The 12,221-nt window shown below is 33.6% G+C and overlaps 1 protein-coding gene and 1 pseudogene across 3 annotated transcripts in view; both read right to left on the bottom strand.

Moving 5' to 3' along the window:
* RFX7 (regulatory factor X7) overlaps positions 1–12,221 on the bottom strand; it is a 134,195-nt gene that overhangs the window by 77,813 nt on the left and 44,161 nt on the right. The gene's annotated exons all lie outside the window — the stretch shown is intronic.
* LOC122222003 lies at positions 9,801–11,114 on the bottom strand (annotated as a pseudogene).

Raw genomic sequence — 12,221 nt, 5'->3', positions numbered from 1 at the left:
CACTGAATAAGTGAATTATTAATATGGAATACAAATGAAGTCAGTATAAAATAATTTAACTGTCATCTGAATTTTGTTATAACACATTAAAGTTCAAATGCAATGAAATCACATATAAAGTTCAGAGATAGTTTATATCTTAAAAGATGTTATAAACAAAATTATCTCTCATAAAAGATTCTAGTCAAATAAATGTAAAAAAATGGTTATTTGCCTCTTTATACAGCTATGCAGTTAATCTATAGAGTAAAAAATCAACATTTAAATTTCATTACAGTCAATGCAATCAATAACCTCAAAATTTTTCATTTGTATTGAGATTTCAAATTTCACGTTTTAAAGAACAAAGTATGACTTAATTTAGTTCAGTTGCAAAAATCAGAATGACTAAAAAGAACAAGAAAAGCAAATGATACCTCCACTTAAGAGGAAATGAAATCCCCTTCCCACAATCCCACAGAAGACTTTTTAGAGGTTTTTAAATCTTTTGGGATTTGTATAGTTTATAACACATTAGCAGCTAAAGTGTGCTATTTTTTTTTCTCTTCTTAGTAACTCCCACAATTTCCCTGAGATAAGAGAGTAATCCACAGATTAAGAATTGCTCCTAAAAAATAAAGAATCCAAACACTGTTCACCACATTCTTCTAAACCCCCAACATTTCCTGTCTAAAGTGTTACCGTAACCTAAACGGTCTCCCTCCTTCTTTCCTTAACACCTCCCCCTCCTTGCCCCAACAACTCTGTGGGCTATTGTCAACAAAATGGCCAGAGTCATTCTTTGTCCAAACCACATTAGTCCTTCCCTCCAGTCTTGATCATGGCCAACAAAGCCCCGGATGACCCAGCCTTCAGCTAGCTTTCTAATCTCATCTCCTATTATTCCTCTGTTCCTCATTCATTCAGCTCCTGCCACACTATCCTCGGTGCTATTTTCTCAAGGCTGGTGCAGGGCCTTTGTACTGGCGTTTTCTGTCAGCTTCTAAGACTTTTCTCCCATATGGCTATCTGTTCATTTTTTTCATAACTTTGCTAGATGTTATCATTTACAGATAGTTCTTCCCTGACTTTCCCAGATAAAATATTCTCCATCACTCTCCTCCTTGCTCTGTTTCACTTTTCATTATTGCACTTACCACCAGTCATTTTATATTTTTATTAGTTTGTCACCGGCTATCTTCCTTGACTAGAATTTAACTCCATGAAAGCAGGCTTTATCTGTTTTGCTCCCTGGGGTATTATAATCTGGCACATGTTAGGTGTTCAATAAAATCTGTTAAATGAATAAATGACAAAAACATTCAGTCCCCCATATGAAGAAAACTCTTTGGAAAGACGGATCACTTAAAAAAGGGTTTGTAGAGAAATTAATATAAAATTGAAAATGTGTTCATTTTTAAAGCATCACTCTAGATATACTCCTCTTCTATCAGAAACCTGCTCTACAGGATATCTGAAGAGGATGACTATGTCTTCTTATCACAAACAATTTGGTAAATCGCTAAAAATTATGTATAAAAGATAGCCTTTCAAAGAATAAACTTGAAAAGTAAAGTGAAAGTGCTTCTAAGCTAGATATGAACCTTGGCAATCACCTGACCTAGCCTTTTGATGATTTTTTATCTCATACTTAACACAAGCATAATAGAAGGATATAGATTTTTAGTCCCCTTTGATCTTCTGTCCAGTCTCATATCATACCTCACTACTTTCCCAAAGACAACTTATTAATCTGATGTGTAACTTTCCCAGTTGATATTTCAATATTTGTATGAGATACACAAATATCTACAAGCAACATACACTGTTGTTCCAAGAAGCTTTTACATGTTTATATAAATGCCCTTACATTATACACACACACACACACACACACACACACACACACATATATATTCTGCAACTATCTTTTTTCATTCAACATTATTTTGAGATCTACAGTTTGATGAAATGCATTCATTTTTTATAATGTCTGAAAAGTATTCCAGTGGATGAATATATCAAATTTATTCATCCATTTCACATTTACTGAAAGCCAGTTATGTACTTTCCAGTTTTTCTACAATGTTGCAATAAACTTTGTACATGTCTCCTTGTGTACACATGTGAAAACCTCTCAGTTATAAATTCAGAAGTTAATTTTCTGGGTCTCATGGATGTATCTATTCAGTTTTATTATATATTACCAAATTCTTCTCCCAAGCAGTAATATTCATTTATATTTCCATCAGCAGTATATGATAATCCCTATTTTCCTATTAAATTGCACAAATAAATGCCATTTATACATGACATATAATACATATATTAAATACTTATTCTAAGGAATATAAATTTTTAAAATTTATCATTTCCCAATTTCTAGCAATACTGTGTACCTTGTCACCTGCTTACTGGCCATATAGGTTCTTTCCTCTGTAAATTGCTGGTTCATATTCTTTGCCCATTTTTAAGGGAGTTGACTATTTCTTATTAAATTGTTGTAGTTCTTTATACATTCTGGACACTAATTCTCTTTTACATATACTTAACTTTGTTAATGATGCATTTTAATGACATCTTACTAAAGTCAAAATTTTTGATTTAGTCAAATTTATCAATTTTTTTCCTTTATGATTATGTTTTTTATCTTAAGACATCCTACCTAAAGTTTTTTTTTAATGTTTATTTATTTATTTATTTATTTATTTATTTATTTATTTAGAGCGCTTGCTCATGTGCACATATGAGCAGGGGAAGGGCAGAGAGAGAGGAAGAGAGAATCCCAAAGCAGGCTTCACACTGGCAGTGTAGAGCCTGATGTGAGGCTTAATCTCACGCTCGATCTCACAAACTGCGAGATCATGAAAGAGCTGGATGCTTAACTGACTGAGCCACCCAAGTGCCCCCTATCTAGTTTTAAAGACATATTTCATTCTAAAATTTTTGAAGTTAGCTTTTCAATTGTGATCTTTATTCAAATTAGAATTTATTCTTATGCATGGTATGGTATGTGTGTGTATATATAAATATATATATATTTATATATACACACACACACATACACACTCTTTTTGGCAAGCCAACTGTACCCTATTTTATTATGCCAAGTTTTCACGTGAGCTTGAACCTACTTGTGGCTTTTTTTCTATTTTATTATTAATCTATGTGTCTATCTCTGAGTCACCACTCCAAGTTTATTAGTGCTTTAAAAATTAGGTCTAGTTATTCCATGACCCTCCTTGACCATATTCATAACAGCCTTGGTAAGTCTTGGGCCTTAAAATACTCTAAGTGATTTTTTCGGTTTTTTCAATTCCACAAAAATCTTGCTAAGATTTATACTGAGCTGTACTGAAGTTATAGATTGAAGTGGGAGAGCTAATTCATAATTTGGATTTATTTTTGTCTGTCTTAAAAAGTTCTTATAATTTTCCCTATATCTTTCGTTAGAAAAAGTCCTAGCTAGTTTATAGATGAATTATACCATGTACCATGAATTATAACTTTTTTTATTATGTTTTCTAATTGGTTCTTGCTAATGTACATGCTGATGTGCACAAAACTGTTAGTTCTATGCTGACCTTGTATCGAGAAACCTTCCTGAACTTATTAGCTCTAATAGTATGTAGAATCTCTTATAGATAATTTCACTTACAATTAATGAAAATGTTTTTCTTCTTTTTCTGTCTTTATGCTTCTTTTTCTCCTCCTTTCTCTTAAATAATTACATCAGCTAAAATCTCTAGTCTAATGGTGAAGAGTGCAGTGACAGCAGCTTTTTCTCCTCCTTTCTCTTAAATAATTACATCAGCTAAAATCTCTAGTCTAATGGTGAAGAGTGCAGTGACAGCAGACATCCTTGTTCTGTTTCCAATTCTTATTTCAAAGTTTTAATATGATATACTGTGATATTCCATTTAGGGTATATTTTATACTTTCCTACAATATTCCTAAATATGTGATGCTTATTTGATTAAAAGAAAATAACGCTTCAATTTTCTAATGTCCTGCTTCAGATAATAACAAGGTAACTTCCCACATACAACAATGATATACTGTGGACTACATATAAAAACAAACATTAAAGTTAAAGAGAGTGACCAAAAGCAGGTGGCAACTGGAGGGAAGGCATCCTTAAAAGAAGGGAACTGCACTGGGTAGGATATGTATTTATAAGGCTGTTGCCTGAGGCCTCTTACCCCCCATGCAGCACTGAGCCCACAAGAATGAAGCAGAAACCTGCTGTCTTGCCAGCTGAGGAGCAGAGGACAATATCTGGGATTGCCAGAGCTACTATAACATGAAAGATGAAATCCCAGAAAGGAAGGTGTCACAAAATTTTTATGTAAACTATGCCCAAATGTTTGGCTTCTTCTGGGAAAGACAGCAAGGCTTCCAGAAAAAAGTAACAGCTGGAAGGTGGAAAGACCTGAGCTGAGCCTTCTTGCTGCCGCCTATTATAGGAGCAATGTTGGCATTTGAATCCAGTGTACCGGGATAAAAAACAAAAAGAAAACCCAAAAGACAAAACACCCACAACACTCAGAGAAAAATAACAGAATCCAAAGCCTACAACATATCACCAACAATGTCTATTACACAAGCAAAATTTACCAGAAAGAAGAAACAGGAAAAAGAGACCCATACTCAAGATAAAAAAGCAGCTCACAGAAACCAAATCCTGAATGATCTACATGTCAGAATTAGTAGGCAGGGATTTCTAAGCAAATATTACAAATATGTGCAAATATTTAAAGGAAAATATGGTCATAAGAATGTATACATGGTGTGGAGGGCAGAGAATCTCAGCTGAGAAATGGTAGTTATGGAAAAGAACCAAATGGAAGTTCTAAAACTAAAAAAAAAGTACAATGTCTAAAATGAAAAATTCATTGGATTACCTTAAGAGATCAGACACATCAGAAAAAGGGTCACTAAACTGGAAAATAAATCAATACATCTTACTGAATCTAAAGGAGAAAGAAAAAGATTTTCAACATAATAAACAGAGCTGCAGAGATTTGTAGTACAACTACAAATGTGGTCTAACTATGTGCAGCCAGAGAGGAGAGAGAATGGGACAGAAAAATATCTGATAAATGACCAAAATTTCCCCAAACTGGGTAAAAAACACAAACTTACATATCCAAGCTCATCAAACTACAAGCAGGATAATCACTAAGAAAACCACACATGGGATTATCATAGTCAAAGAGATGAAAATGCAAAGATAAAAAGCAAATTTTGAAGGCAGCCGGAGTACAGTTAACATTAAATGTGGTAAAAAAAAAAGTGGTATGAACGATAGCTGACTTCTATATAGTGAAGTGATTTGTAACAGAAGTACTAAAGGAATTCAAGAGACAAAGGAAAATCCTTTCAACAAATGCTGATGGAATAACTGTATGTATCTATAAACAAATAAACATAATTCATTCTACACCTAAATTTGAATTGGAACTTAAAATTAACTATAACAATTTAAACTATAAAGTGCTTAGAAGAAATCACAAATTATTATGTCCTAAAATTATACAAAGATGTCTTAGGACACAGAAGCAATAACCTTTAAAAAAAAAACAAAAAACTAAATTAGATCCCATCAAAATGAAAATCAACTTCTATTCATCAAAAGACATCAATTAAGAAAATAAGCCACCAACCAAAAACAGTATTTGCAAAACCTATACCTAACAAAAGACTTATGTTTGGAATATGTAATAAATTCCTTCAACTCAACAGTAAAGCCAATTAATAAAAAAGCAAACAACTGGAATAGTTTACACACACAAAAAAAGGATATACAAATGTCCAAAAAGCATACAAAAAGATGTTCAATATCAGTAATCATCAAGGAAATGCAAATCAAAATCATAATGATATACTATTATATACTCACTAGGATGGCTAAAATCAAAAATACTGAAAACACCAAGAAGTGGCAAGAATTTGGAGCAAGTGCAACTGTCATACATTTCTGATGGAAATGTAAAAGGAAAAACCACTTTGAAAAATTTGGTAGTTAAATATAAACCTATGTTTCAATGCAACAATTCTACTCCTAGGTATTTATTTAAAAGAAATGAAACTATTCACAAAACAGTCTTTTACAATAATGTTCACAGCATCTTTAGTCACAATAGCCCCAAACTGAAAACAATCTAAATGGCAGTCAATAGAAGAATGGATAAAAATGTGGTATATTCATAGTACTTAGCAAATTAAAAAAAAAAAAAAAGACTTATATATACATACAAACACATAGATGAATCTAGTAGATATTATACTGAGCCAAAGACACCACCCGGCAAAGTTCACTCTGTACAATTCCATTTATATGATGTTCTAGCATTGGCAAAATCAATCTATGGTGAAAGAAAAATTAGAAAAAGTGGATGTCTTAGGATGAGGGTGGGGTTGGCTTGGAAGGAGGACGTATGAACTCTTTTTGCCCCATCTGCCCTTTACAGGAAAGAATTTTGCCCTTCAGCTGCTGGTAGTGCTTCCAGCAGAAAGATCTCTCTTGTCTGGGGGGTGTCTATGCTGAAGAAAACTTCACTCCCCAAGTCATATCTCCTTCCAGGAACAGCCCAAACCCAGAGACTGATCAACATGGGGATATAAAGGCCCAGTTCCTTACTCCACCTTGAACCAACTCTGATGGATGATTCCAGCTTCCAAATACTCCAGCACTACACTTTAATTTTCCCTCTGCCTTCTTCCATTCTTTCCATAGATGTGAATCTCAAGAGCATTCCCTAATGAAGTGATTCTTAAAATATAATTCTTGGACTACCATCACCTGGGAGTAGTTACAAATGCAAACTTGTGGGCCCCACTCTAGACCTATTGAATCAGAAAGCAGAAGCCCCAATCACCTATAAAAAGTTTCTAAGCCTTTCTGGCTCACTCTTAAATATACTCAAATAGTTACACAATTGGGGGAAATCCCTAATATGAAAATCAGAACATTCCTGTTAAAAAGAGGGCATGAAACCCCTACTAGAAGGCTATGCAAGAAGAAAAAAATATAATCAAATCTTCACAAAGGTAAGGAACAAAAACTGGATACTATATATACATTTTAAAACACAGAAATAAAAAGTGATGTCTTAAAATCAAAATGATTGGGCTGGATATTTTCCGTTTGCCAGAAAATCCTTCCAGATCCAGTTCTCATCCTTTGCAATAACCCAGGAGGCTGGCCTCATGCACTGTATCTATATGGCTCCCTTCTTTGGTTTCCAGTGAGCCAGTATCAGTCTGGCAGATAAGAGATAAGGAGATAAGAGAGCAAAAGAAGAGACAGGAGGTATTTATTCCTTTTGGCTTTCTCTCTGACAGGCAATGAGTTTAGTTGTTGGGGAACTTCTGAACAAATCTTAAGACCTTTTTGAACTCATTGAGCCATAAGCATCAAAGACTTTGGTCAAAAATGAAAAATATATAAAAATTTAAATTAAAAAGTCTTGAACTTATAAAACAAGAAATGGTATTATCTGTGGATATATTTAGAATTAACTTATAATTACTTTTTCTATTATTTTTCCTATTTAAGAAAATTTTTCAGAAACAGGAAAAATATACATAAAAATACATTCACCACTCTAATAATGAACCACTGATGCACATTTGAGCATTTTTAAAAAGGTAGATAGTATAGTTCTTCATTTTTATTTTTGAATAAAACCATTTCATTAATTTTATCGACGAATAACTTATGTTCAAATGATAATATGTTTAACATGAATATTTTTCTATGTTTTTTGACATTTTCTAAATTGTTGATAATTTATTAGATTTCAAATGCATCAAACTTCTGGTCTCACTGTTTTCTTAAAAAAATTGTTAGTTTTGTAAACATTTTAAATAGTATCAATCTGGTAATTGGTATTAGACAAAAATAACACAATATCAGTATCACAATTTTGCTGTGGTATTATAACTACTAAGGTTAGGGAACATGCTAATCATTCATCTGCCCCATCTTTCAGTTTAAGCTTTGCACGTCAAGTCAGATCAACACAATGTTACGAAGTAAAAACCTTAAACCTAGACCTATAGAGTAGGAAAAAGAAGGAAACACACCAGCAAGAAGAGCTTATACTAATTTAAGGAAGAGAGATACAGCTTGAGAAAGCATATTTTGTTTTCCCTAAATTGAATTAAAAAGTGAAGCTGGAAATAACTTCTTACCTCGTGCTAGTGGGGTTATACAAAAGAGACAGTAATTTTAGAAAGTAGATGTTAAAAAAAAATTAGTCTAAGCCTACTTTACCCACAGAAACACTTAATAAAAATAACCATGTAATATTCTCTTTTCTTCAGACTTAAATATGATACAATAAATTAGCAGTCATGGGCCAAACATACACCGAATATAATACTCTGTAAGTAGTAGTATGCCTGAATGAACATTTAGAGACTGCTTGCTAGAAACATTTCAGAGACTGTTTCTCCAGTTTCTACAAATTGTTTATAAACTATTTATTACAGATAATATCATATTAAGAGACTCTCACTCATCTCTCTAACAACAGGTTTGGCCTCCATCCAAAAGTTCAATATTTTTTCTACATTTATGTAGAGTCTCCAAGTCAGAATTAAAAGTGAATCACAGTTCCTAAATATCTGATTCAAAATTCTTGTGTTGCAGAAATTGTGATTTATGAATGCTAGATATTAGACTTCACTCATGGAAAATCTGAGGTAGGTGAGGTACAGTGTAATATATCAACTGTAAGAAGCTCTTGCATTCTAGCCTTGTCAGGACAAGTCAAACTCTTTGTTAGCTTCCTCTTCCTGTAAAATAATTAATTCTATTAAAAATATATTGACTTCAGATCCTTTTTGTAGATTATGACTCAACTCACAGTCATCAAAGTAAAAGACAGTTTTGCCTTATACTTATCTATAATGAATGTGAAGAATTTTAGTTTGCTCAAATGAGAACAAGCAAAATTTCACATTTTAAAAAATAACCACAGTAATAGTGGCTAATTCTATAAAGTTTGAAAGGTAAAATATTTTTAAAAAGCAACCTACCCTTAACACCATCATTCAGAAATATTTATTTATATACTTACTATGTCTTCTTAAAAATAACTGGGATCTGTTGGTGAGGACGTGGAGAAATTGGAACCACTGAATACTACTGACGGGAATGTAAGACCGTACAGCTGCTGCAGAAAGCAGTTTGTTCCTTCCTCAAATAACACAGAATTACCACAAAGCCCAGCAAGTCTACTCCTAGGTATATACCCAAAATGAAAATGAGTATTAAAATAAAAATGTGCACATAAATATTCATAGACACATTATTCATAAGAGTCAAAAGGTGGAAACAGCCCAAATGTCCATCAACAGATGAACAAACAAAATGTGGTACATCCATATAATGGAATATCATTCAGCCACAAAAAAGAATGAAGTACTGATCCATACTAAAACATGGTTGAATCTTGAAAATTTTATATTTAGAGAAGGCAAACATAAAAGGTCATGTATTGTAAGTTATAATGTATATCCAAGAGTATCTACATCCACAGACATAGAAAGCAGACTGGTGGTGGCCAGAGGTTGAGGGGACAGGAAATTGGGGAGTGACTACTTAATTACACTCATATGGGGTTTCATTTTGAGGTGATGAAATATTTTGGAACTAGACAGAGGTGATGGTTACAAAGCCTTGTAAATATAAAAGTACTAAATGTCACTCAATTGGGCATTTTAAGTGGCTAATTTTAGATTATGTAAATTTTACCTTAATGAAAACCAAATTGTGATCATAAAACTAAGAAAAACTCACCTAGATACTACACAACCTAATCAACGAAGTACCAATGTTAATTTTTATAACCCAAAATGCTTTTGATCATTTACATTTTACAGTCTTTAAGCAAGCACATAAAACTGTAGTATTTAACATATTTCTGCATGAACATTTTGTGAAATTTAGATGACAATGTATCATTTACAAATCTTTTGTCTTCTGATCATCTATACCTTTTGCACAATTCTTGAAAACAACACCATCATCCCACCTTCTTTTAACTTTGAAATTGGCCTGAGGCTGGAATGGGCCAGTGAGATTAAGCAAGAGGGTTTCCACTCCATGTTTTTCGTACTTATTCTTTCCTCTTCTGCCTTCTATTCTTGTTCCTTCCTGGCCTGCTCTTCATCAATTAAAAAAATTTTTCTAGTTCTGCAAGAAGAGCTGAAGTATCACATCATCACTCTCTTCTTCATAATTTTCATCTTCATCTTCCTCGTCTGTTAGAGTATCATCTGCATCAAGGCTGCAGGAGGTATCTGGTCTCATCAAGGCATTTTTTTTTTTCCAAAAATTTTTATTGTTTATTCTTGAGAGAGAGACAGAGAGAGGGAGGGAGACACAGAATCCGAAATAGGCTCCAGGCTCTGAGCTGTCAGCACAGAGCCCAACATGGGGCTTGAACTCACAAGCCGTGAAATCATGACCTCAGCTGGAGTCAGATGCTTAACAGTCTGAGCCACCCAGGCGCCCCACCAAGGCGTTTTTGACATTGAAAAGGAGGTTGTATGTTCTCATGTCAGATGATCTCTTTTTCTCTCTTATAGTAGCTCTGTCTCTCCCTTCTTGTCTGTCCTGCAGCCATGGTTCTGAACTTCTTCAGGGGCATACTGAGTAGTTTGTCTGTATTTTATCTTTGTATGAGAGGTTCTCTACTTGAATATTGCTTTAAGAGGTGGTTCAAATCACCTTCTCCTTCTCCTCGCCCACTTCTTGCAGGTTCAAAAGCTGGTCTAGCCGCTGTTGTCATCTTTTCTAATTGGCAGAGGTCTGATGTAGCAACCTCTGGAAATCATACAGACACCATTATGGCATCCTCCTTTACTGTGAAGTTTGTTCTATGCTTTATAGAATGTTTGGCGTTACTGGATGATGCCCACTTGACAACCAAAAATGCCCTACATATTACCACATGTCCCTAGTTGAGAGCTACTGCTCTAGAAAGTAGAGAACAAAGTCATTCATACATTATGTGTCAACTCACACATAAGAAGTTCCCTAATAAGTGCTCTACAAACGAGTTACTTCAAAAGTTCAAACTTCATTAGGTATGAAAAATGAACTTCTTGCCTTTTTTAAAAAAAACAAGGTACTACAAGCATTTGTTAATTTTATCATAAAACTCACTTTGTTGTTCAGAAAATTAAAACTAATTTCAACTAGAAGAATTAATTCTATTACCAGGTAACTTTTGCCTACTATTTAATTATTCATATTATTAAAATTAAGCTTTCAACTTCTTACTGACATTTTCCCATTCACTGAGTTAGTATCTTTTCTATTACTTTTTGAAATTACCCAGTTGCAAATATATAGTAAAGTTATAGAGAATAATATAATACACATGTTCCTGCCAGCCAGTTTGAACAAATCTGAACATTTCCCCCACCTTTTTTTCCCTTAAGGAAGAAAACTTTATGGATAAAACTGAAGCCCCTCTGGGCTCTTTTCCAATTTCATTTCACAATTCCTTTGTTGGTGCAGACTACTATCCAGAACTTCTTGGTTACCATTCCTATGAATGTTTATATTTTTATGACAAATATTCAGTACACTAGTCCCCCCTTACCTGTGGTTTCGCTTTCCATAGTTTCAGTTACCCAAAGTCAACCACAGTCCAGAAACAGAAGATCTTCTTTTGATGTATAATCAGAAGGTCATTAGTAGCCTAGCTCTATGTCATGATAGCTATATCATTCACTGCACTTCATCTCATCGTGTAAGCATTTTACCATATCACATCACTATAAGAAGGGTGAGTACAGTAAGGTATTTTGAGAGACCACATTCACATAACTTTTATCATATTGTTATAATTGTTCTATTTTATTAATGTTTGTCATTAATTTCTTATTGTACCTAACTTATAAGTTAAGCTTTATCATAGGTATGTACATATGTATGTATGTATGTATGTATGTATGTATGTACATATAGGCAAAAACATAGGTAGTATATCCATGGTTCCAGGCATCCACGGGGTCTTGGAACATATCCCCTGTTGGATGGGGGGTTGGGGGGGACTGCTATATGTCACTAAACGATATGAAGCAGCTTTGTTTACTTTATAAACATGGAATTATGATGCATGTATCATTCATCCCCCTTTTACTTACTAGGCCTTAGAAAAAGTATATCTATTTTGATTCATTCCAGTTTATCCATTTTAACTGTTACACAGTGCTAT

This window comes from Panthera leo, chromosome B3 (genome assembly GCF_018350215.1).
Source record: "Panthera leo isolate Ple1 chromosome B3, P.leo_Ple1_pat1.1, whole genome shotgun sequence".
Taxonomy (NCBI): domain Eukaryota; kingdom Metazoa; phylum Chordata; class Mammalia; order Carnivora; family Felidae; genus Panthera; species Panthera leo.
This window is presented reverse-complemented; position numbering and strand designations above follow the sequence as displayed.